The sequence below is a fragment of the Tinamus guttatus genome, unplaced genomic scaffold, assembly GCF_059628265.1.
Source record: "Tinamus guttatus ecotype Peru unplaced genomic scaffold, ASM5962826v1 Tinamus_guttatus_pri_ptg000240l, whole genome shotgun sequence".
Classification (NCBI taxonomy): domain Eukaryota; kingdom Metazoa; phylum Chordata; class Aves; order Tinamiformes; family Tinamidae; genus Tinamus; species Tinamus guttatus.
The window spans coordinates 8,275,772-8,303,588 of record NW_028288774.1 but is presented as its reverse complement, the minus strand read 5'-3'; positions in this window follow the sequence as shown (position 1 = coordinate 8,303,588).

Here is a 27,817-nt window from a genome sequence, read left to right as displayed (position 1 = left end):
GCCCGCACAATGCAATACAAGACCTTCAAGCCCAGTTAAAAGGGCTTTTTGGAAAGTTTTCCTCCCTTTTCAGGTCTTGACGGTGTTGCTCTTGCCTGTGAAAGCTTTACCAGTAGGAACCTGTTTGATGGAACGCAGATCCAGATGGCTACCATGTAAATGTGGGGAGACCTTGTCTGAAAGGTTGTTGAAGACGGAGAAAATTAGACAGGGGAAAGTGTTTCAGCTTGTCCTCAGTCCTGGGATTGTTTTATATATATATGAGAGTGTTACCTGTGAGAAACTGAATACTGAGATAATTTCACACCAGTGACTGAATGCGTTTAATTAAAGTTATTTAGTGCTTGCTCTCACTCTGCTACTTCAAACATTTAACTCAGTATCCTTATGTGGCTGTTAAAGGATCATTAACATTGAGGAGAAAGCATATGCTTTACTCCCCTGGCAGTGGAGAAAACAGGATAGTATTAATATAAATACCAGGTTTCTGATGTGCTCCAAACCACTGCAGACATAAATGAACATTAATGCTCAAATGGCCTCAAAACTTTCTGTTGGCTTTGGTCCTTCAATCAGTTCAGCTTGATCATAGATTTTTTTGGAGTAATCTTTGTTATTACTGCACCTTTATAGGGTTTGTTGGAGAGACAGTATATATTTTTCCTGCATTATTTTTTCTTTTAAAAAACTGCTTACCTGTACCCCCCAGTAATGTGTTCTTTTTCTCAATTGAAAGATATTACTTGCATCTGGAACAAAATATTGGCTGTTGTTTTGACCTACTCAAGGAAGCGTCTATGGACTATGAGTGCGTATCACATATCACACGTGTACTCACCTCAGTTGTAAGAGGCAGTATCAGGCTTTAGTAATTCCAGAAATTTAGTAAATGACAGAATCCAATTTCATACTTAGAGCACGGTACTCTCTCAGCCTCAGCCATAAAGCTGAAGTGATATCAGCCTTTCCCTTGAACCTGAGGTGTTCACAATTCATTTTCTCCTTAGCTTGTTGTGAGTGAGATGGATATGAAGTCTTCATTCCTGATCTTTTTTTTTTTTTTTTTTTTTTAAATCTTGTATTTGCTTTCTTTGGGGAGAGTAAAAAGCTAATGGGTAAAAGGGAGTGTGGGGAAGGAATACTTTAAAATATATTTCAAGGTGATGTACTTTGGTTTTCTATAATGAGTTGATAGTGAGAACATCTAAGTGCATTTGTAAGATATATATATATATATTTATATATATATATTTTCTTTAGTAGTTGCAGGTCAGTAACCCTGTCTCTACACAGTATGTAAGACTTTCAGAGCATGGTATTTCATTAGTCTCTGGAAAGCTGTAATCAATATGATTTCTTGCACTTTCAAGCAATTGTGTATGAGGAACCTCTCTTGGTATAAGAAACCATGCGAGGCAATCTCTTGGGGAGGTTTCTTTTTTGTTGTCCTTTGAATCATTTGTAACATGAACCACAGGAGAGAAGAGAAAAAAAAAAAAAAAAAAGAGCCTTTCAAAGAGGAGGTTCACAAAAGCGCCTGGTGTAATTCAGCATTGCTCTGAAGGGCTGGGCAAAACCATCTCAATGTGCAGGAGGGCAGCGGCAGGCACACAGAAGCTTGATTGTACGCGGGCATTGGAGACTAATGTCAACAGCTTCTCCCTAGGGATGTCCAGTCTTTATGCTGTAATAACTACATTAAAGAAAAATACATATTTTCTGTTAGGATGCTGGTACATTTACTACTAAAAACAAATGTAACAAGTAGAATAAGAGGAAGCACTCTCCTCTACCTGTGCATCTTACCCTTTGTATCCCACGGACAAAAGTACTTTCATCTGTTGATATTAGAATGAGTTACGTGTTATTTGATTTATAGAAGCAATGTGGAGCTTAAAAAAAATCAGCTATTTACTGAACACTCCCAATACTTAGGAACACTTGAGAATTTGGGGCAGGGACTAACTAATAGCAATAAGAAGAGAGAACCCTCTTGTCTGAGCACTCTCAGCACTGTACCATCCACCTCAGACATTGCTGTCTGGCTAAACAGAGATCTTTTATACTTCTGGGCAGGGTATTTTACCATGGTAGTGACTGCTATGGCATGTAATAACAATATTTTAATGAGAATTATTTTTGAATTTTCTTTTTGTTATATTCCAGGCTATATTCATGCTACATCTCTTGGATATCTCCAGCAGGGAGATGTGTGGCTTGTGTGTCTGGAGTGACTGTCAGTCTCTGATAGCACGGAGTGAATGGGGTCTATTGAAGCAAAGGACGAGGGTGATGTGGGATAGATAGTGCTTGGAAAATGAGCTTGCTTCCTGGAAACTGGAGCCTTCCTGCTGGGTGTAAGGTGAGGGGTGTAAGGTGAGTCACGGGGGAGCTGCTGTCGCTGTGCACCCGTTCTTGTGCACTGGATTTGTAGCTTTGGGGTCTCTTCACTGCAGAAACCGCAGTGAACGTGGGTACCCCCTGAACCTGGCTCCAGGCTTCCCGGAGAGAATGTGAGCGAAAACCCACTCCCAACTTGCTTTGTGCTAGAGTCAATATCAGAAGGAATTCTAAGATAACGTCAAGGTGAATCTGCAGATGCAAGGTTTTACACTGTACCTACGATTCCCCTTTAAAGTCCTTTTTTTTTTTTTTTTTTTTTTTTTTCCCTCCCTATCTTACTACTGCCCTGAGAAAAATGCTTTTCCAGAACTAGTCCATCAGATCTGGCATAGGTGTTGAGAATTTTTTTGGTCAGTGGTAAAAGTCACTTAAGATTGGGGTATCAGGGGGTGAGGAGGAAAGAAATAAAGTCTCACAGCAATCCGTTTACAGTTAATATTCTTCCTCTGTATGGCTGTGTTTTAACAAAGAAAAAAAAACAGTTAGGCAATAATGGAAAAAAATAAAACAAATTCAAAATTAGTTGAAGTGAATTTAGAGACTAGTATTTTTTTAGAAAGAAAAAGATGCATTTTAGATTGGAAAATTAAAAGCAGTGAGTGTGCATGGTGTGCATTGGTTTTGTGTTGCTTGTTTTTTTTTCCCTTCCTTCTTCATTCGAAGCATTAGTTACATTTATCCTTTAATCCTACTGGCTAGGTTTGTTTATGTAAGATTTATTACAGAGCAGGGATGGGCTAGTTGTATTAAAAATGGAACTGACCTGCAGCCCCTGCAAGAACAACAGAGAACAGATTCCTTTTTATAGGCAACTTAGATATAATCCTCACCTAATGAATTGGAAGAAAATCCACACTTTCTGTATCTGTATGAGACAGAAATTACTGCAAATGATAACTGCCCTTTTGCACTTAGGTTCCCATGCCTCAAGAGCAAAACAAGGAGAGAGAGCATGTGTATAACTTATTTCTTAACTATTGCCTTGAAATGAGAACTTCAGTAGGATTCTTGTTGGTCCTTGATAGCCCTACTTTATGGAAAACAGTATTAGATACCAGAAGCCTAGGGATGGGTGACCCAACATGATAGCTATTTTGTTGCGAGTGCTCCCTCCTTTCTTTGCACATGAAACCAGGTGTAATGCAAATAAACTCTACTGGGAACTGAAGGCATTTTCCTCAAAGTAACAGTGGATGTTACAGCTCTCCTAAAGAGCATGTCCTGTTGGGACATAGTAAGATGAGACTGGGTGCCTTGTGCTTTACAGCTTGGATTTTCCTGTATTGGATGAATGTGTGGAAACAGCCTGGAAGTAACGAGCTGGCCTAGGTGCCTGGACAGGGTGGGAGTGCTCGCCGTGGGAAGCATGGATATTTTCCCTCACTGTGCACTTGTATTCTGTGCTTACGGGGCAAGTGTTGAGGACTTGTGATGGGCTTGTCCTGATGTGCTGCTTAGAGCTACAGATTAAATTCAGCCTGGTTTGAAAGACCAACGTGGGGTTTATTTGTCATTAAAATAGGATTTAGGTGGGATTTTAATGTCTTAAGTAGGATTTAAATGATGCCTCGTGTAGTCCCCCTGTGTGTGCGGAGAGCGGGAGGGGGAGGAAATGACCTTAAAGCTTACCAGTAACATAATATTTTGCAGTTTCATCAAGCCACGCTTAATAAGATTTTGGGGCCATTGATGGACTCTAACCTTCTGTAACATCCTAACTGTGTATTCTCAGGATAAATATAATTTCCACTTTATTCATCAGAAAGCGAAGGCACTGGGATGGGGAAGGGACCTGGCCTGTGGTGCTCAGTGACTGACAATGCAGCTACCTCTGCTGTCTGTCTGCTCCCTCTCACCCCCTGCACATTCAATTGATTTTAAAATAAGCTCCTAATTTAAACATAATCCTAGTTTTTTACTGCTGTTTTGAAACACCTGTGCAAGCAGAAGGAGAGGCAAATTCAGAAGCACTGTAGGAGAAAGGCTAAAACCAAAGTTGGGCAAAGTAACTTGTGTAAAAGGAACAGCAGAAGAATAACGCAGGTGGCTTCCCTCTTCCCTCGGGAGTGTCCGTTGGCGGCCGTGCTGGGGCGGGGGTGGTGAGGGATGTGGCGAGGGGTGCGCGGCCCTGCGCTCGGAGCTGGGGAGCACGAGCGGAGCCCCGGCCCCGGCCCCAGCCCGGCGGGAGCTGCCCCGCGATCCCGGGCTCCGCTCCGCGCCTCGCCCCCTCGCCTGGCACAAAGGGCCCCGGAGCCTCAGGTAGCAGGTGCCTGAATCGCTGGAGTCTGGGGAGAGCTGCTATAAAAGCTTGAAAGATGCCTACCGGCTCGCATGCACTGTAGAGTTTGGAAACCTGTGTTGCTTTGCTGTATCAAGAGTAGGTATTTTCGATTTTTCAAAGGCTGCAATAATGCTATTTCATTTTTTTTAACTGTAAGTTAAAAACAAGTTACATATCTGTACATTCATTTTATTTTATTATAATTGTAAAGCTATGGTATAATGCTAAATATTTTTTGCCTATTTAGAGCTGGTTTAATATAAAGCAAGTCTAAATATAATTCATTACTGTCACAGGCTCTTTAAGTTGTGGAATGAGCACAGGCTCTTGCAATTTTTACCTGATTTCTCTCTCCCTCCCATCCCCCTGAGGCAAAATATTTATGTCGTTTAAGTAACTCATGTTACCTAATTTATGTATAATTTTCTGTCATTTTGTTCATCGTCTTGGGAGCACTGACAAATGACTTGGGACATGTGTTTGTCACACGCACAGACTGGCAGACTGATGGAGGAGAAGCAAATGTGTGTTTGGGTGGGGATACAGAGAAAATGCTCTTCTGAGGTTTTGTGCCCAGACAGATTTGAATTACAAGCTTGGGACATAAGTTAAGGGAGGGTAATTTAAACGCAAATCAACAGACCTACTAGAAAAATATGCAGGTGTTTTGTTTTTGTTTCTTTAAACAAAAAATCAGTGAAATATGCTTTTTTTTTTTTCCCCTCTAAAATATATTTTTCTCTAATATCCTGCTAAAGCAGGAAGGTACATTTAACTGATTGGCCATTTAGACATTGCTTTGTTTGCAGCATAAAGTAAGAGGAAAAGCAAAGTCATTACATTAGAAATGTAATGCACTGAAATGAAATGCCCCGAGAAAAATAAATGCATAAAAATGATCCAAGAAGGAGGAAAAAAAAAATGGGGGGGGCGGTGCAGACAGACCTTTGGACTGCTTTCATTCAGGTTACATCAGGTAATATTTTGTTGAGTTATGTCATGCCTTCTTAAAATGTTAGGAAGATTAGGATGACACCATTTCCTACGGTTTAATATGATTAATTTTATAGCTCAAGCCAAGCTTCTAATTAAATACTTGTACCAGTATGGTCAGCTTTAATTTTGCTAATTTACACTGTAATGGCCTTTATGTCAGGCCATACACTTCTGACAAAAATGAAAATGCAATTGCTATGCAGTTCTTCAGTAAGAGGCAGAAAGAAAACTTAATTATTTGAGTCCTGCTTAAGTTCTATTTGTGAAGTATGTTTAAAACATGGGACTGTTTCACTTTTCTACTTAAGATTTAAATATTTTGACTGTTTTTAATTGCTTTAATTTTATTAACTAGTCTTTACCAAAATGCCCAAGAGACATTAACAAATAAAATAGGAAGAGGATGATGTATTAAGTCTGGAGTTAATGGAAAGACCAGGTACTTCATTTCATGTAATTCATACAGAATATTATATATACAGTTTTATAAACTGTTTTTTCTAAATATTATCTAAGATTTTCTTATAGTAGAGGACAACTGGCTAAATATTAGAGGACAAAGCTTTGTTTTACTTTAGGACCAGGTTAAGACCCCAAAGTTCCTCTCGTTCAGATGATACATAACCACTGTGATGGCTCTGACATGTTTTGGAAGAGCAGGAAAACAGCAGCTAATTATTGACTCCACGCAGGCTTTCCTAAACTGTTCATTAATTGCACACCTGAAAACTGTGCTAATTCTGCCCCTCTCATATAAAGCTTGGTAAGGCAATGCAGTTCTCTGTAGGCTGCAGCCCTTCTTTCCCTGGTATCCTCTCTGGTCGGAGTATTGGCTTCCTCGCTAACAGCTCGGGTGCAATTTTCTTTACAACCAGGAGTCCATTTTTGAATATGTTTGCCCGTTTATTTTTGCACTGCTTGGTGTGATAGTGGCTGTGACCACGTCTAAGCTGGAGGCCCTTGGGGAAGCCCTGGCAGGGGCAGCCGCCTTGTCTGCCCCTGGCTCTGCAGTCCTGGTGGGGGCGGCAGTGACGCCCCCCTGCTGCTCCTCCTCCTGGCTCTGCTGCTGGTTGATTCATCCTGTGTTGCCTGAAGCTGAAGTTGTTCTTGCTACAGTTGTTTACATGTAAACAATCTATGGACTTTATTAATTAATGTGCAAAAGAAAAGAAGAAGAAAACTTTTTTTCCTTCTACATGGGAAGGAATTTCATTTTTCTTGGAGCCCCAGGGTGTTTTCTTTGACACTATGTTGGTGCTGACATAGCAAGATTTCAAACGCGTTTTCTGCCAGAAAGTTGGCCAAGAGTTTATGAAGGCAAAGAATTTCTGGAAAACTATGCTGCTTTGAAAACATAGATACCTAGAAGAAAATATTTGCAGTTTCTATTTCTGACTCTTGAAAGATCAGTAGCCCATGCCTCAAAATGGATGCTTAAAGACAGCGTTGTTCCCTTCTTGAAGGGGAGCAGCTCAGAAAGGCTGGTTCAACGGCTGCGCACGGTGCCTTGCAGCAGCAGGGAGTCCTGCTCCATCTCGTGGGGTGTGTTTGCTGCCCAGCCGCAATGTGGGGCTGCCATTGTCCCAGGGCCATCCCTGCACCTGCAGCAGTGCCTGTGGTACCAGCAGCCTCTCGCCACACCTGGTGTCCAGCAGGCCCAGCTACTCCGTTAGGTCGCAGCACTGAAGGTTTCCATCATCTTCTGCTTGGTGTTCTGTTCCAACAGCCAGAATCAATGCAGCCCCAAGTCCAGAGATTTGGGTGCTAAATCTAAGCACCTGTTTTCCGTGGAATGGGCTTGGTGACTTCAGGCTCTAATATGCATCCACTCTGGTCCTAATTGAGATGTTTCTTGCGTTATTATTGCATATTTTTCAACCCTCACTTTCAGTGGAGGGAAGGCCAAGCTGAAGCAGTGCAGAAGAATGCATGTAGCTGACTAGTATCCCTCAGTGTGAAGATACTCCATGTAATGCTTATATATTAATATGACCCTTTAAACCATTTCAAAATGCCTTGTGTAGACTTCAAATTCTTAGGTTTGTATAGCTAAGAGTTAAAACAGGAAAATAGTAAGGATTTGAGATGCTTCTTTCTGTCTAATAGCCACAGTTGTAATTACTACTGCAGCAAGTAAAATGCCAGCACAGATTCCTATTTGAGAGGAGCTAAATCTATCCAGACACGAGTGACAAGGCTTTACAGTAGCTTAGGGATAGAAAAGGACTCTGGTCTCTAGGAAGCACGACGTATTCCTACGGAGACAATGTAAACTTCAGAAGCAGAACAGCCCAGACCAAGTCAGGACTATGGTCATCTAAAAGGGATGTCACAGTTCTACAAAGACAGGAGACTGCTTTTCTTCTGCTGTGCTGCTGCTTTAGTTGTCTAGCACTTGAATATAGCCTAAAGAACTGCAGATAATCAATTGTCTGCATTTCTTTGCTCTGCTTCCACAGTGTCTGGCACTTGATCTTCACCCTGTTGGATGTTAAGTACGTTGATGTTAGATGAAATCATACTATTTTTTATCTTTTCTACTCTCACCTTATACATGGATCCCTCTTACAAGACTGTATGGCTTAAGTGACTTGAGTATGCTTCAGCTGAAAAACGTGGAAAATGTTCCCTATGGTTCCAGGAAAGGATGCTTTGCCTCCAAGCAGCAAATTGGTTTAAATCTCTGACCTACCTTTGATATCAGAAACCAAATATCTGACTTAACATTAAGTTTCAAATGGTTTCCCATGGCAGCCTTTCCTTTCCTTGAATCAGTGACTTAGCAAATCTGAACTATTGCTGTGAACCACTAGAGCACTGTGAAGGAAACTTGGCAGAGCTTCTAACAATCTCCTTCCCTTCTCTTTATATTTTAGGAGTTAAGCAGCTGGTGTTTTCATTCCAACTGAAATTGGGTTGTACACATTTTGGCAGTGTACTTTTGACTTCATGAATACCGAATAAGCTGTTGTCGGTGTGACTCTAGTTTGCTGGACCAAATGGAGTCAAAACAACTTTATTTTAAATAGTTGATTGAAAGCACAAATTAACTAATGATATCACATATCATTTCATAAGTGTCCCAGAAATACTTGGAGCTGTTGCAAGATCTTACTGAGATGCCCCACAGCCTGACTGGTTGAGTTTCTCTGCTGGAAGTCTTAAAGAGCTGTCACTCCCTTAAGTCTTCTGGATTGACTTGGAAGGCCGTGAGGACCATCCTCATAAAGGAAATAAGCACAAGTATGGTTGAACATGATTGAACTCTAAGGATGAGCTGCTTCCCTAGACAAATAGGGGATCCTTCTCCTGACGGTCATTTGAAGATTCTGTGGCCAAGCAGCTGGAGGTCAAGAGCAGATAGCCCTCCCCTGCACCTGAGTAGCCATAGGCATTTTTTTATAGGTTGTCTACTGCAGTTGAGCTATACTTTTCTTTTGATGATTTCAGAGTGAGGCTGGAGGGTGCCACTTGCACAGAACTGTAATTAACCTAGCTGTTTTTACAGTTTTATGGATAAGAATTCCTTCAATGTCTTAATTCCTAGGAAGCTGCAAGGAGTAAAGATGAGATAATAAATACTGAGTGTTTAAAGTTTACTTTGCTTGAATTTATGTTGGAATAAGTTAATGTTGAAATAAGTAAACTGAAGAGGGGTTATCAAGCACTGACTGCCCTGGTTTTGAAACATGTTAAGACTAGAATTCTGTAACATTTTAGCACTCCAGAAGAAAATGAAGGTTTTGCAGCTGATCACACAGTGATGCATAGTTTGAGGTCCTCCATTTAAGCATTGAGCACCTACTCATGTGATAGAAAGTCACTGAGCTTCTGCCCCTGCAAGTGTGCCTTGCCTCCTGCTGCTGTGTTCATGCCCTGTTAAGAAGGGCTGTTGGGTGGCTGTCCTGCGAGAGCACCATGGAGGCTTTCAGAGTCAGACTGTTAAGAAGGCTATTGTTTTAAGTATTTCCATTGTAATGACCCCAAATTAATGATTTTTTTTTTTAAGTCCAAAATCTATTGTCCAATTAAAGGTGTGGTTTGAATCTATCCACGGAATGATATAGGTTCTGAATCAAGGGCTTCCTTACTCTGGCTTGAAGAGATGGGGTCAAGGATAGGGGTCCTTTTGCACTGAAGTGTCTTAGATTGGCTGCTTAGTGTGTAACCTCATCCACTGCCTCAGATTTCTTAAGTTGCGGTAGGGAAAACGCAGCGTAGCCTAAAGAGCTGGCAATCCTGCGGAGAGGTGTGAGCCCTCCTTCAAATTCGGCTATTGCTATGATTTCAAGTCTGAACCCAGTTTCAGAAAGGCCAACACCTTGTCAACCAGGCAGTTTTGCCTGGCAGCACACCTGTATTGTAGCGTGGAAACATCTCTGCTACCGGCCGAATTTGGTGTCGTTGTGACAGCCCAGGAACAAAGAAACAGTCTTGCATTTCTTGTTTCTGCTTTATGTAAAAGTGCAGGGCTTGTTGGCTGGGTGGTGTTCATGGCACTAGGAGGAGTGTGAGATAGGATTACCTGCATCTTAAAAGCAATCTCTTTGAATAGGTGTTTAATTCATCACCTCTGTGGTATGTAAGTAGTGTTAAAATGACTTACTCTGAAAAGTGCTTTGTAGGAGTGAGGATTGGCTGTTTTGTCTTGCAAGTGCCTAAAGCTACCCTAAGTACCTGAGCGGAGGCGTCGCAAGAGGAAAGCCATTTTTGGCCTCTTCCGCTCCTCCAGCTGGGTCTCCTGCTCTTGCCATCCCCTCAGGGAGGGTTCAGTGGCTGGAGGAAGTGAGGAAAAGAGATGATACTTTATCCGTTACTGTCCTTCCTCTGCAAGCAAGCATAGACCGGGTTAGCATGAATCAGAGGTTAGTGATGTTGAACAGAAGGCAGGCTGCAGGGGCACCTAGCTGCCCTGTGGAAAGCAAAGTAAAATCTGCTCTTTACACCAGGATAGTCTGCTCCTCTGATGTTCCGTTCATTTCCTTAGCTCTTCTTTCCATGGGAGAGCTGTTTGCCTCTGCCCGCTGTGGAGACCCAGTGGGGAAGACGCTTGCGCACGTAGCTGCTCTTTGAAATGTTACCAGGAAAGCTCTCTGAACTATGGAAAACTAGTACATTGCACCTGCACAAGGTTTTATCACTTCATCTTCTGCCATTCTAGTATGTCATTAAATATGGTTGGTTTATCATTGGTCTCTTGAGCTTTAAACAAGGCTTGAATTATATTTAGGATACTTAAGTTGCATCTCTTTACCTTTCTGAATAGCATGTGTTGATTTATTACTATTAATTCATATTCTTACTGGATGTACTTTTCAAGCATTTGTGGCAGAATTTTTTCCATTTCTTCCAAATCCCATTTTCAAGTTATCCAGGCTCCTGCCAGGAGTTCTTTCTAATGCAAGAAAGAATCTCTGTGCCAATTCCTTAGTGAGCGGCATGGCAAGGTTTGCAAGAACTTCTCTCTTCAGCGCTTCAGTTCCCAAATTACAGAATGTGAAACTATACTCTCCGTTACCCACAAAGTAGTACAGCGAATGTGTTCTGCTTCAGAAACACTGAAGTATGTTTTTTAAACTAATGCTTGTGGATGGTGAGTTGTGACACAATGTGACCTTCCTCGTGTAGAATCAGCAATCCTTCGTGCTGCCAGTTGTGAAATCCTCGCTGATGGACAGTGAACGAGCTATTTGTTCTCTTCAGTTAGCTAAGGCTAGCCCGACAGCGGAGGGTTTCACTCGTGTTTGTGTGTCCATCGCTTCCTCGTGTGCCATAGCTGAACAGTGGTGTGTCAACGGCCCCAAAGGGTGGTGAAGTCTGGGCTGCCCCCGAGATGTCATTTTTAGCAAGTATTGATTTTAGAACCTTGTCTGCTACGCTAGTGAGCCAGTGATCATTGGTGTTCCTAGCAACTTCAAGCTTCTCCCATAGCTCCTCAATCCAAGTTAAAGAATGTTCTTTAATGTGTAAAAATTCTTGTGGTTTTTACTAAGGGTACCTAAATTACATGGTAAATAGTGTTATTGTCCAAAAGGCAAACTTCCACTTTTCACACTGACCTTTTGTTATACTATTGTGTTAATGAGTCACTTAATACTCTATTCAGCAATATTAAAATACCAAAATCATCCAGTAATACAAATTGTTCAGTAATGGGATCCAGAACCTGTTCATTGTTCCCTAGAACTGCGCGTTTCCTGGCTTTATTTTATACCTGATGTAGATGATGTTTTCAACTGCTGTATTGAATCTATTTCCATTTTTATCTGGCTAATATAAAAAAGAATGTCAAATTTAGTAAACCTGGAAGAAAACTTTGAGTGGTGGTCTTTCACAGAATCACAGAAAGGTTAAGGTTGGAAGGGACCTCTAGAGATCATCTAGTCCAACCCCCCTGCATACTTAAGCTCACTCATTTTCTTAAGATGTTTGCAAATGTTTTTGATTTATTGCTTATTGACTCTTCCATATACCTTCAAGTTTGTGAATTAATTTCATCCTGAATCATCAAGGTTAAAATTTCAAAATCATCTGCTGAGAAACTGCAATAAAACCAGAAGTAGAAATGGATTATTAAATAAATTATGACTTTATCTTCTTTACAGTTGCTCAAATTCAGGAAACATTAGCATCTACAGGAAATGTTAATTCTTTGAGCATTTAAGCAAAATGATTGGGAGTGAAGTCTATGAGAACACCTTGCAGCAGTTAAAATGAAGCATGGTCTAATTACATGATTTTTTTTGATTACATTTCACAGAGTAGTGGCATTCATGACATCTCTGACATCTCCATCACCGTTTCCCTTTAACCTCAACCAAGAATTTGGGACAGTTTTCATAAACAAATAGCTAAACTTCATCTGCTGATTCTTACCACGATCTCATCTATTAGTGTCATGTTCCTGCTATGCCCAGAGGCACTCAGTTTAAAGTGGATCTTTTATAATAATTAGGGCAGCTGAAGAACAATATACCTAGTGTGGTTTTACAAAGACCTTTTTCATCAAACTATTATGTTGTATATCTCACTATGCCCAAAGGATCAAAAGTAGGTGGCTTCTACCCTGACAAAGATTTATTAACAAGAAATTTCTTATCAGTCCACTTCAGTGTGTAAATTAAACAAAAAAAAAAAAAAAAAAACGAGAAACTTTTGAATTTTGAAAAGACAAAATATTTTTTATCAGAGCTGGCAAAAATGTAGACCTAAAGTTTCACAACTTGTTGTGTTTCTACTTTGCATGTAACAAACAGGTTTTTTGTTTATTTTGCATGTATCTTGGTCTTCTCCCTCTTAGTCCTTTTGTTCTTCTCAATTTCTTTTGTTCCAGCTGCAGCCATCTGTCTCCTGTTTGCCTCCTTTAGAATCTGCAGGAATTCCAAGCTAAAATGTTATTTGTCCCTTCTCTCTAATGTCCAGACACTATACATTATATTACATATATATATATACCCACATGCATTATATATTAGTGTGTGTTTTTCTTGCTCTCAAGCTGGAGGCGCTTTTTTTGCTTTCTGCTGCATGCTACAGTATTAAAATAAGTTGCAGGTGAAGGATGCAGGGCTGAATGTTCTGGTGCTGCCCAAGACGTGGAAGGGGCGAGACTACACAGGGTTGATGGTGTTTATTTTGGGAGAGGCCTGGAAGTCTTTACTGAAATTTGGAGATGCTCTTGGAGGATGTTTCCGTGGCTTCTGGTCAGCTGCTCTCTTTGCTGCTTCTTTTTGAAACTGAGAAACAGAATACTCTGAAAGTATTTATATTTTTTTTCCCTGAGACCATACTGATGTGCTAGATGTCCTTCCTTAAACTAGGCAACATCCTTGCCGCCATCTTACGTTTTTGGGGACTTTTTTGGCCCCCTGCAGAGTCCCTGTTATTTTTCTCTGGAACCTCACACAGTTTGAACAACGTGCTGTGTCTGTGTGCTGCGCTATCAGTATACTTGCCCCATGTTCTCCAGAAGAAAGCATAAATGGTTCTAATGAAATCTGTGTTCTATTTTCCAGGGTGCTGTCTTTTTTTTATTAGTATAGAGGAGTGCTTTAATTAGAAGAACAGAGATTTCTTACCTGCTGCTGCGGCATATGTAGAGAGTCTTGGAAAAAGTTTTTGTGGGAACATCTCTAATTGTCCTCTGAGATTCACCCAATACAGGGAAGGAAGGTACGGTTATAGAGAAATGACAGCACAAAAAGACTGAGAAATGGGGGGAAGCCTGAGGACCCAGGATGGAATCTGGGACACTGTCTGCCTCTCTTAAATTACTGCAGCAGACGTACGTCCTTGTTCTCCGTTCCGTGCATCCTATTAACAGCTTGCTGCTTATGACCAAATCTAGACCAAAACGCATTCACATTAACTACTTGCATCCTCTGCCGCTTTTCGTCTGTTTTCTTCCTCCCTCTAGGATCTCAAGTAGACGAAATATATAATTATAAGTAGGAGATAGTATTTGAGAGTGATCTGTTGTGAGCTAGCTTGAAATGCTGCACTTCCGTGTGCTTATAGGCAGGGTCAGTGATTTCTGAGGCATTGTAAATAAGTATTTTTGTAGCGATGCTGTCCATACAAACAAACAGATCCTTCAGGTTCATAGGAGAGCTTGTATGGAGAATGCTTTGGTTCCTTCCCTTCAGGATCTCATGCACCTTTCTTTTCCCTGGCATTGTCGCTCTGAGGTATTTGTATGCCAAGGCTTGTGAAAAAGGAGGTGTGTTATACAGAATGACTTTATGCATGCAAACTGCAGTGAATCTGTACATGCATGTGATTTTTTTTTTCCCCTCGTGAAATGAGCATAGTATTTAATAGTGTTTTGAAAGATTTGCTTTATGTTTTGCAGTTATTACATACAATTTGCTTTATTTTGGAAGAGTAGGTAGGTTAAATCTGGATTTGTAATATCTAAAAAGTTTTATAGTTAATGTTCAGTGATACATAATGAATCAAGGCAGTTTGAAAACAAGATAAAATCAAGCACACCATGACAAAACAGTGTTGGTTTCTCTCCTAGGTGAGAGAGGACTCGGACGTGTTTCTGGTTTCATAAGCTTTCAAAGTGAAGCTGAGAAAAAAACATTATTCAACTGAACAATTCAATTCTACTCTAACAGGATTTTTTAGGAACAAGCTTGTACTGCTCTGTTGTTGAACGTTAAATACTGGAAGTTGATCTTCGTTACACTGCTCCTTTGTGACACAGATTGTTGTAGGGGTTGAATATCAAGTTAGTGCTCTCTGCAAGACATTTCTGTGTCTCTCTACCTGTTTTATAGCTGCAGCTGAAAGGATGGTTGTCTGTTTTAAATACTTTCCTCTGTTCCTCTATTCAGATCCTCTTGTCCTTGTGCCATGTCAGATGGTAAGATTACACTACCCTTGCCTTGCTGGTGAAAGGCCTGAGGACAAGCTGGGGCAGTCACCAAATGGCAACAAGGGAAGATCTGTTCTCTGGGTGGGAGCAAAGGGATTCTCCCACTTACCTTTGTCAACTTATACAGGACACTAAACTCTTGTAATTTAAATCCTTTTTCTCTTTCCTTCTTGTTTTTTTTTTCCCCTTTCTTTTTTCTTTTTCCAAGCATAGTAAAAAAGAAACTTCCTGGAGAGTTCGTCTACTGACTGTGTCATTCTAAGACTAACAGATCGATTGAGCCTGTTAATATACTTATTTATGGGCATTAAAAAACTACAGCTACAAAATGTATTAAAAAAAAACCCAACAACTTCTCCTTTCCTCCATGAAAATCTTTAAAAGGCTATTTCTTACTACTGTAAGGAATGAGTTTATTTGGGGAATGGGATTCATCTTTCATTCTTTTTTCAAATGTAATTTTCTAGGTATCTTTTTGCACTCTTCTGAACCCAACCCTGTACTCAATGAAAACATAGACAATTTTACCACTGCCTTGAGTGGGAGCAGATTAGTGCCAGGAAGTATGTAGAATTTATGATATGACTAAGTTAAGGTAAATTTGGTGAGTAAAATGTATTTTGAGATTCTTAAAAACTTGAGATGTTCACATTTCTTGAGCGCCTGAAGCTAAATAGATTTTATTATGGCTGTGAAGCGGAGCCGAAGTGTAAGTATGGAGTATATTACATGGAATTAAGCAAATGGGAGAAACCGAAATGCAGTGTGTGCCAATGAAAGCTTGCATGTGTAAGCAGAATGCTTCCTCGCTGGAAGCAGCCTATGGACTTCGTCTTTGTAGTCATGTTGCTTAAACAGCTCCCAGTTAGGGATGCACTGAATTTACACTGATTGACTGTGTTAATTTTACATCCAGAAAAGCTCATTGACAGGGAATAATCGACCTGGGCAGCATGGTGCCCTCAGAGATGCTCCGAGACCTCCAAGCAACTGGAGGTGCTTTTCCTGCCGTCCCTGGGAGCCCTGGGTGGCTGAGCTCAGTACCCCACAGGGGCCCTCGGGAGCTGGGTGTCCCTTTGCCGTGTCACCCTTACAAATACTCTCTGATTTCGGACTCCATCAGCTTAGTTTCCAGTGACTGCCTGTTTTGAGGCTTGGGAAGGGGGAAGTGAGTTGCAGGCGGCGTAGGAAGGTGCCTCTGTAGCTGTGCGGCTGAGGACCGAGAAGCTCTTGGGAAGGCCGGGAGGGAGCCCTGGGCGAGGGGTGGGAGTGGGAAAGGAGGCGCGATCCCAGCTTTGAAGACTCACCCAGAAAGCAGGTTACCCTGGTTTAGGGCCCTCCTTGGCCTAAGGGGATCCAAACCCGCTTCTCCCACCTCCCTATGGAGTTGGTTGGTGCACCCAGGCTGCTCCTGGGTGGCAGCCACCTCCTCCCGTCGTGTGGAAGCTGTGCTGCACCAGGTGCCCTTTCCCTTCTTGCCTCTGTCCTCAGGCAGCCCCGGGGGCTAGCAGGGAGCTCCAGCCTTGCTACCGGTGAGCGGGTCCGGCCATGGCAGTGCCTGAAGCCAGACTGGGCAAGCGGGGTGCCAGGCCAGGGCTAAAAGTTTCCCTGAGGAAACGGGGCACTGCCAGCAGGAAAGGCGGAGGGAGCCTCAGTTCGTTGTTTACCAGCAGCACGATATTGCCCAGGCCTTTCGAGAAGCTTCTGTTCATTGGAAAGGATGTGAAACAAATGGAGCTTTTTCCTTCTTTGTAATTATTCTGAGGTGTCAAAAGATAAAAGTTTTCTAGGGGAACATCTATGTGAAACCTTCTGAGTCCTGGCATATTTATATGTATATGAATGTAGCTTTGATTACTCTATGCTCCTTCTTTTCCAAGTGCTACCCTACAATCTAAGGCTAATGAACACTAGTATGAGAAAGAAAAGGCACCGCGTCTTTGTTCCTCTGATCCCAAACTTAATGTATGGCTCAATACATGCTTTGGATGGGTCACTGAGTGAAAATTGCTACTACGATTTGCAAAACCATTGCGTTTAACTCACTGTGCATAATGTTACAGCTGTTCTAGCTAATACTATGCACTTATTAAGTTTTTAATCTGGAGATCTAAGTAGTATGCAAGCAGTAAGTTATTTGAACTTTCATATGTACTGAGAAGCTTGAAATCACAGCTTTTTAAGAAAGAAAAGGAATAAAGCCGGCTTTCTCTGGCAAGTAGCCTGGATGTCTAACCTTAATGGTACCCTAAAGCTGTTCTATTTTTGTTTGCATTCAAAGTATTAAATATACCAGAAAGATATAACTGGGGATTTTTCCTCTCTTCAAAACTATCATCTTATAGACAGAAATTAGCAGTTAATTGTGGAAAACTCTGATTTGTAGTGGCAAGAGCCACATGTTTTTCATAAAAGCCAAATATCTAAACCACTGCTGAGTCTATGAGGATGGTTCCCAGTCTCTCTCTCTGAGATTATAATACAATAAATTATTTAATAAGAGGAGCTGTTATATCTTCTCTAGTTTTTCTCACAGTTTCTTCTGCTACCCTGCTAAGAACTGCTGTATAGAACGCAGCAAGGACCGCACAGTCCTCCAAGCATAGACTGTACTAAGGATTAGAGCTCTTGATGTACAGCATAGATGCAAATGTTCAAAATGAAATAATGTTTTGATCGTTACATCAAAGTGTGTCTGTCATAAAGCGACTAAAGTAGCTGGTATGTAAACTTACTGTCTGGCACATCTCAGCTAATGGTCACAGAGAGTGATTTCATTCCTATGTGCAGGGAGGAGAAAGGCAGGGCTCGCTTTTCCATAAAAGTCTGCACAGAGGGAGGAGCTTCTCCTCCTTACCCTTTTCCCAGAGCTGAGTTTACACATTTCCAAGTGTGGAAAAAAAGGATGCAATGTCTTAAAGCGAGTAGCTGGGACACTGTGAAAAGTTTCTAGCTCTCACAACCTGTTTCCCAAGTCCCCATGTTTTTTCACTTCTCCATTTTCCAAACAAATAGTATGCTTCAAAGATACCAATTCAGGTTCCACCAAATGAGGAAGCAAGTCCCAGAGTCCAGGGTATATCAAGTCGCTGGCCACCTTCCCTTATACTACAGAAATATCTATGCTTCTGTGTTGAAATCAATCCAAGTTCAAATTTATAGATGAGTTTTATGGACCTAAAATTCTACCTTGAATATATGCTGGAGATTGACTGGGAGTCATGCCAACGATAGCACTTTGCTATTGAGTTCTTTTTTTAACTGAAAATTCATGATTGTGTTAAGTGTTTTCTTTGTATTTTGTGTTACAGTAATCCACTCTTGTTCACTGTATGAAAGAAAGAATCACAGTTTTACAGGACAGGAAAAATAAACATGTTTTTGGCTAATACAATAATCTGAACATGCAAGGTTGTTAGAAGATTCAGTAAAACTCCTAGCCCTTACTCTTCCCAAGATATTATTTTGAGGTAACTCTTCGAGGTAATGCTCACTGAGACACAATATATCATCATCAAAATTTCCTGTAGTTTCTTCCTCAATTCTTGTAGGCGTCAAGTCGTGGGACTGCGTTGCACATAGCACTGTTTCACATCTGTAGCTCGCTTAAGTGCCTGGGAAATTGCTCAGTTACATGGTTCTGTTTCTAATTTAATAGCAAAAAGCGGAGCTAAAAAGTGTCCGAGTGAATAATGAATTTATTCCTGTAAATATGTAGTCTGCTAGTGAAAGCCTTTATTCAGAAGGGAAAACCTTGGGCCCAATTACCGCTGTAGACCTTGCACTGCCCGATGGTGCAGTTGCAAGGCTGGGGGCTCCAGGAGAACCAGGCGTGTTGTGGGAAGGAAGTCCTACTTGCCCTGGCACCCCTTCCCATGGATGCCCATCCCGTGGGGCTGGCTGCCTTGCTCCCTCCTGCTTGGGGACCGCAGCACTGGCGGCCTCGGTGCGAGGAAGGTCTATTGAGGGGACTGCGCCTTGCATGAAGGCAGCAAAATCTGAAGCAGGGGGCAAAGGAGCAAGGAGGAAGAGGGTATGGGAAATAGCAGAGAGTGAGAAAATGGGTGAATGTACTTGCATAGAGAATATGCAGCCACGTGAAGACAACAGATGTTATCACTGCTGGCATGGATACTGAATGAGCGGATTGAGTTGTTAAATATAGATTATATCTTGTAGTAATTCTCATGACTCCTAAAACATAACTAAATTGCCTGCAACGCGGGGGATGATTTATATAAAGATTAATATATTTTGTTTGCCTCATAAGAGCCATTTCCAAGGCACTCCATTTATAAGAGAAGAAATGATGCATTGAACATGCGTAGAATCATAGCATAAGTTAGTCATAACATCTGCAGATGAAAAATCTAAGTATTGCTTTAGAGATATAGAATGACATAGAAATATGTTATATAAAGACGTTTTTTCTTTTAGGTGATGTCTTTAGAAACTAGTTTTCATTGACAGGTTATTGTTCTATGCTATTTTAATTTGTTGGTTTAATTCCTGCTTTGAAAGACATTCTTGCTGGAAAACTAACAGTATTAACTAGCTGTGTTATTCTATCCAAATATAGCAGATCTTAAACATGAAGCAAGAAGTATCGTGATCTGCTTAAGGAAACACCCTATTTGACAGAGTGCAAACTTGGTGAGAACTGACATGTGGAATAAAATTTTCAGAAATACATGAATAACATTTACTCAACTTATATCCGTCTTGCTTTCTCTGCCAACAGGTTCATCTGTTCTTGCAACTGCAATATGCAGAATTTTCCTGCACTGGGTGGTTTGCTTTTCTAATTGCTCATGTGGGTGTGATATGAGTATTTGGGATGGTTCAGCTGCATCATTCTGCACAGCAACATGAAAAGCTGTGTTCGCAAACAGTATGTGTGATTTTTGTGTAGTTCCTTTGTGTCTTGGGGTGACTGCTACTGCTTCGCCATAGGTTTCGTTGCTGTTCAAGCTATATTCTCTTCTCTCACTGCTTCTCTTTCAAACAATGTAGCTTCTGCTTCCCAGAAAAAGCAGAATATATATCAATATATTCTCTTTAGTATATCTCAATATATTAAAGTTGACAAAGTTTTCTTGAATGAATATATGCTGATGTTGCCTCTTCTCATTTATTGAAGTAAATTTTTGGCATTTTTTTCTCCATGAAATATTTACTGGGCTAAGATAGTATTTCATGCTTCTAGTAATCAATTTTAGCTTAAAGTCCAGCTAACGGTAATGCATGAGATCCTTCTCTTACCCATTGCCAAAACAGAGAAAAAATGGGAGATTTATATCAGTGCCTTAGTTACATAGATCAAAGTAGATATATTCTCTCTAGATTGCTTTGCCAGCGTAAGATTAATGTCCAGGCTTTCTATCAATATCTATCGTAATACATTTTCAGCCCTATACGTGGTGAAACTCTTGGTGTAACACTTTGCAGGAATCTGTGTGTGCACCTCTGCTTCTCCTTTTATGTCATCTATTACTGTGTAGGCAAGAGCAGTGGTAGAGGAAAAGGTGACCCACTGTAGCATGAATCTCTAAAGCCAGGCTACCACTCCAGTTCACTCTTTGTGAGGATGTGTCTTTCCTCACAGTCACGGATTTAACATCCTTCAAGCTGACTACAAGGTTGGAGCTTTTTGGCCAGGTCATTCTATAATACAAGATGTTAAATCCTTGTTAATTATTAACTGCCCTCCTCAATATTTGAAGTATGAATCTTAGCTACGCTTTTGGGCTAGCTCATATTGTAGTTAAACTGATGTTTTGTTTTTTTAATTTGGTGAGGCTGTATTTGATAGGTGTATGCCAGTAGGAGAAGATTAGACTAGACAGCTCAACAACAGCCTGTATTAGTCTGCTGAAACTTTATTCTTGGATCTGCTGCTCAGGAGAGCTCCCCTTTGAGGGGCCACACACTGCTCTGGATCTATTGGTCAGCATTGGGTACCTGAGAGCAGGGTTGTTCCTTCCAGCTACTGTGGATAATTCTGTTACTTTTCCCATTCTGGCAGATTAGAAATTTTTAAAGAGAGTCAAAGTGATTTTAGAGTGCTTTCTCATACAATTCTCAAAGCAACAAGCTTTGGGGGTCAAGTCTCACTGGAAGTCAATGCCACTTAAACCCACTTCTGAAAGTGAGACTTGGATTTCTAAGTCCAGAGGTGGTTTTCAGTGTTTCATCCACCCCCTCTCTCCCCTCAGCAAATCTCGCAAAGGAAGCTCCTGCAGGCATGTTCTGGGGTGGAGATGGTGTTTGATTTGAAGCTGAGGACTGTCAGTCCTGCCCGACTGGTTGGCTTGAGCTAATCCTTTCTCAGGAACCGAGCCAAGTTTAGGCATGATACTCCAAATGGCATGATGTTTTCTTAGCATCAAGAAAGTTGTCTGATGCTTGGCACTGGTATTTTAATACTTTTAAAAAATGAGTAATTGCTTCAGAAAGGAGAAATAGAGAGGAGAGTGCAGCTCGCTGGAGAGAAGCTGAGAAGTGGGTGGGCACCCAAGTGACAAGTGAGCAACAGACTCTCTGTAGCGCTGGAGAGTGTCCCCTTGTCTGCTTGTATTTGTGGATAAACTGCACCCATATACGAATGGGTGACACTCTTGGATACCAGGAAAATGTTAACATTTGTTTCTTGGACTAGAATGTGACCATTTTATTTTTAGCCGATCATGCAGTGGGTTGTTCAAGTGCACTTAAACCCTGAAGAGTTTTTTTTAAAAAAAGTACAAAAATGTATTTTTTGGCCAATGTTAATGTACTAAAAATTGTTTGTATTCGAATAGAGAAAGTAGCTGGATTCCATTAGCTTTTGCACTTGCACATGTTTAGGCTCGATTTACCAGTGAGCATAATAAGAGATTATTTAATGAAGTCATTTAAACTGGAGGGTGATGACATACTGCTTCCAAGCATTCCACACAGAAATTGCCTTATTTTTTTCTCCCTCAGTAGTTTCAATTTGCATTTCTACTTCACTGACACGCTTTTATCTACTGGTCTACTGTCTAAATGACATTTGTACTTTGAATATGGGGCCAGGAAGAAACTTAAATCAAACCTAGACATCTTGAATCTGCCCGAGTAGCTTATGAATGGAATCATGTATGGGGAGCAGGGAAGTGCTTTTGAAGCCTCCTTTTCCAATACGACATGTAGGTTAGCATGAAGTTGCTTTGCTTTCTCTAGAGAAGCCCTGATTACCCAACAACTTTAGGACGAAGGATAGAAATAAGGCTGTTTTTCCTTGTATGATCTCATCTGCTAATGATTCTGAGAGGGATTTTAGTTTTATTAATGAGTTGACTACATTGCAATTAGTATGTATGATTGTATTAATGATTGCATCTTATTAATCAGCAAATACATTTATCTCTTTTTTGCACTCAGCGTTTAAAAACAGATTTTGCAAAGACACTGTTCTTATGTATTTTGAAAGGTAACTATTAGTTTTATTTTGTGTGGTGACAAAAATAATGGCTTTTATTTGTGTAAATATAATCTGTTTTACCTAGTACATCTGACTGCTATGAGAAGAGACAGAATCTAAAGACCAAAACAGTAGGAAAATGGCATATGCATATAATATACTGAATACCAACCTGTCTGAAGTGTAATAACCAGGTTCCCCTTGCACTATTTTCCTATATGGTTTCCCTTAGTTGCATGCTTCCGTCTAGTAAATAACCAGAGAGGGCAGGTCCCCATTAAAGCTCATAATTCAATATCCAAAGTGCTTGCAGGCTTAGATGCGGGCTTTGGTACTTTCCATTCTTGTCTTTGATATCATTTTGTTCCTTAGAGATTTGAATAAAAATGAAATTTCTCAGGTTAATGACATAGTGTGCCTTAAGGCTGCCCTCCCATGCACACGGTTTTGGTGAGGGCCTGGGCTGCCTGGCCCTTGTGCAGCGCTAATCACAGTGGCTTTCCAGGCAGGCGAGGCGGGGAGGGTGCTCGTCTGTGCTGCGCAGCAGTTAGGGCTTTCGTCTGGGCAGATCAGAAGATGTGGGATAAAATGTCTGCGGTTGCTCCTCTCAAGCCCGAGCGCAAGATGCAATCTTTCTTGGTCCTGAACGTCTGGGTAATAAAGCCTGTTGTGGCAGTGTGGCAGTGCAGGTGTCTCTAACAGTGCCCTTTGGTAGCTTACAAATACCGTCTGTGTGTGTGTGTTTATTTTTAAGTGAAGTGGAGGACCTCAGGACCAAGCTTAGGTCAGATGGTTGTAGTGGCAATAGGGAAGGGAATGATGTTGCCGTGGATGTCGTGGCCCTTGGGATGGGGCACTCTGCTGCAGCACAGCTGGCCAGGCCTGGAGGAGGAGGAGAGGGGACTGTCACCTTGGCAGCTGCATCCCAGACAGCAGCAGCAGCAGCCAGAGAGCTCCAGCGGGAGGGAGCCAGGCACACTTTGGAGGGACACTTGCACGCTGCAGGCAGGCCTCCTGAAGTGCTTTCCTTCTGATGAACTGGTGAATTAAAATGCAACAGGCTTGTCTGAGTTTTCCCAACCAGCTCTGTTCTGTAATGCACATAAATAAAAGAAATCCCCCAAAATACTCTTGTGGAAAAAAAACTTGGCTGGAATGACTATAAATCCACCTAAGCTCAAAATGTGGGGTAATGACTTCTGAACACGCTTGCTGTTTGGACTGGTGAAAGCTAATTGCTAGTCCCTGGAGGGGAAAAAATGTCTCTAAATATTTTTTTGGGGAAAATATTAGGGAGAGAAGGCAATGAGAGAGAAGTTGAGAATGATATAACCATTCTGTAAAGGTAGATGATTCCTCTAGGCATCTGAAAGCCAATGGAGTGAGTTCTTAGGGAGGTGGTTATGAAGGTGAAATGCAGAAAGAAGTGTAAGTGCAAGGTCCAGTTGCTTCTGCCAAAACATGGTAATTGTGCTCATTAACTAAATTAAGTGATTTACATGTGAATCACTTCAGTGACACATGATAAGAGACTTTAAACAACTGAAATGTAATTTGGGCTCAGTTGGTTTGTTTTATACAAACTGGTTTGTAACACATACTTAGAAATTCCATAGTGTATGTTTTGCAAACAAGCTTGTCCAAACTGGAGTCATAGTCCTAGATTTGCTTTTGCCTCAAACTTGCATATGTAATGAAGAGGAGGGCCCTTAAAAAGCTAGGTGCCCTGTTTGCTCTTTGGTTGCTGTTTCTGGTACTGCGTTGAAACAAACCCCTGCAGCAGCAGCATGACAGCATCCAGATCATCCAGCAGTAGCGAAGACCTAACATTGTCTGAAAGGAGTGTGTTGTGGTGAACCCCTAATGAGATAAATCTGTCATTTAAAGAAACTCTCATATTTCCATATTTATGAAGTAGGATCTAAATGCAAAAAAAAAAAAAAAAAAAAAAGACTTGAGAGTGACATTTCATCTTTAACCACCCAGCATGAGATCTTGCTGCAAATTCTGCCACCACTGATTTTTATAGCTAACAGACCCTCCAGAAAATCCCCAAATTCTCACTGATCTTTCTTTCTTGTTCATCAAGCTGTGGTGTTAATATGCTGTACATGTGGTAGGACACTGATTCCTGTCCCTTCCAGGCAGGGAGGTTTGTTAGATGGTTGCAGTGAAACAGCAGGAAGTGCAGCTGTGAGGTGGTTGTCACAGGCTGAGTTTTATCTCCCCGTTATAGTGCAGGAGGTGATTCGTGCTGCCTGTTACTTTCCTCTTGTCCAGTCTTGCTGTTTTCTGTGTTCATGCTGTGTTCATTCCCTTCAGTTCTTTATTCTCTTGTTTTTATTTCCATATTCGGTTCCTTCTCTTCAAAAGTGATTTCCTTCTCTACTGTCTTGTCTCTTCCATCCTCAATCCACTTAGGCAGTGCAGAGAGCTAGGTAGTATTTCATTTCCCACCAGGTGAGAAGGTAGAATGATATGAGCTGTTTACTGCCCAGGCTGAGGTGGAGAAGGAGGAGAGATGGAAGTTGTGCAGGGACAGGATTATATAAAGATATATATCCCGGCTTTAATCCTTCAACCTGTTGGTGGTGTTTGAGCCATGCAGGACATCTGTAGTGCAATTATGGATATACTTTGTTTACTACTGTAAAAAAGTGAAGAACTGAAAGAAAAAAAAAATACAGAAGAGCTAGAAATTATCTGTTAAATCTGCATTAATGATAGGAACCAATGTTTTGACTCAGGTTTCTGTCCATTTCCAAAGTCACATTTTCTCCATTTTTGAGGTACGTCTACCAAGAAGAGATTCAGTGGAATGAAAAAATTAAAACCCAAATTATTAGGTTGCATGGTTTATTAAATGTATAACCTAATAGCCCAATTATATGTAAAAAGTACACTATAGGAGATTAGGGTATTATATTAAATTGAAGCAAGGATTAAATATGTCTCCTTAAGGCTTTTTACACATTTTCCAAAGACCTGCTTACAAGCACGACTTGAGTGGTGAACAATATTTCTTTCAGAGGTAATAGGCCAAATAATCACATAATTAAGCCATGTTACTTTTATTGCTAGTAAGCTCTTGATAATATGTTTCCAATAAGTAGGAGCTCTTTCTGAGTCACGGGTGATTCTCCTTTTCTCCTTTTCTGCAGAGTGTGAGAATCTGCCCCGCGTGGAAGTTCTGCTCTGGTGCATTTACACAAGCAGTATGTTAAATTATGCAAGTAGTATGTTTTAAGAGTGTTAGCTGATGTTTCGGCTTGAAAATATTTGGCTAATTTGTATGTGGAGTCTAATTTTGTTTTGAGCGTATTTGATTTTCCCCCAAGTTCATTTAGCAGTGCAAGTTTGTATAAAAGATATAGCATTTGTGGAGCCTCCCTGCACTTTGCGATGCCCGTTTCTTTAGACATTTTATGCCAGCTCAGCAGCAGTAATATCAAGTGACTACAAAGGAGAGCCGCTTCCAGCAGTCCGCAAAGGCTTGTATTTCAACTCAGTAACCCGCATAGCTCACCAGACCTGTTACTTCATTTCATTGCCTGTGCTGTTCTTTTCATGTACTGGACTACAGTCCCAGCTCAGTGCAAATGAAAAGGGAAAAACAGCTCAGAGTAATGTACAATTTACCTGGCAGGGAAGGTCTGTGTGCACTTCTCTCCAGACGTAGGCACACCGAGTATTTTTTAAGTAAACTTGGAAAATGTTTCATGCAAGCAGTCAATAGTAAAACTTGATTACGTGTTTTTCTGTGCTCACACCCACTTACTTGCTTCCCTCCTTCTATTGTACTGTGTCTGCAGCTCAGCTCACAGGTCCTTTGGAAAAGGATCTGTTGCTCTAAGTCAACCCTAGTCTGACTTGGCTGGCTACAAGCTGCTTTAGAATTAATGGCAGTAATAGGTTGTTCACTTAGTATTTCAGTGGTGTTAATTGCACTGAATATATTTTCCCTCATCCCCATCATTTAAGGCTTCATATGATGTGACATTATTTGATAGGGTGTTTATTCAGTCTGGCAGGGCTTTCCATGTGGGGAAGACTTGAAGCAGCCAGGTCTGCCTGGGTCTTCATTCTGATAGCATTGTTTGATGGCACATTTCTGAAAGAAAGGCAAGGTTAAAGGCTGGACTGCTTGACTCGTGTCAGGTCTGGTATTGGTGGATGTAGTGAAGCTACAGCTCCTCTGGAAACATTCTCAGATTGTGGGTACGGGGCTGTTTACAGTCTGAGCTATATTTTGCTAGCACATATGTTATCCTAAGATATCATCCATTGCTGAAAGAAGCAGTTCTGCCTTTCCAGGTGCCTTCGACTTGTCATTTTTATCACCCTACCTTGCCATGGCACAAGCGTTGTGTGGCTGTGTGCTGAGCCGTGTCAGGAATCCCACCAGAGTTTGCTATGATCTGGTTCACCACTTGGTCCCATAAACTCTTGTACAGGTACAGAAGAAGGTGCCCCATGTGGGGCGAGAGAAGCGCCGCTGGGGCAGCGAGGGCTTGAGGAGCCGGGCGTGAGGAGCAGAGCTTGGCTGGGCCTGTGCAAAGGGCACCTGCCACCAGAGCCAGATCCCGCTCTGGCCGTGTGTCCGGGGCAGAACTCCCTGGGATTCCTCAGGTGGTGTGCCTGGGAAAGGCCTGCCAGCCCTGCTCCTCGACAGTTGGAGTGAGAAATATTGAATAAACAGGGTAATGTGGTGCTGGTATATCTTAATAGTTCATAATGGTGTTAGGTTTTTGTTTCATTCATGATCACCCGGCTTTAAGATGAAACTAAAATTAAGATTGGTCTGGATTGCCTGGAAATACAAGTGTGGAGCATGGTATTAAAAAGCAGGGGGTGGATCAGGTCTAGGTCCCAGAGCTTGGGTTTCTGAGCTGGCAGTGCTGGAAGACAGAACTCTATCAGTATGTTGCCTTTATTTATTTATTCTCAAAGCCAAGTATCCTGTGACTTGTCTTTATCATCTAACTAAGGATGTACATAGCTAGAAGAGGATGGTAAGAGAGAAATACCTGGTCCAATGCAAACAGTGATTTCCTCTTCCATACCAGTATGGAGAGAGAGGAATTTGTGAAGATGTTTAAATTCAGTGTGTGCGTGGGGGAACAAAGATTGCATTCATTGTAGTTGTGCTTATAACTGCTTAAATATCAATTAAATGTGCCCTATTAAGACCAGGATGATGAGAGAGACCTTGCTCCTCAGTTTTGGACTCCAGGCTTTAGTTCTTTCACCTCCTGCTTCACAGAACACCTAGTGGTATCAATAGCATAACGATACACGGCCTGTTGCAGCT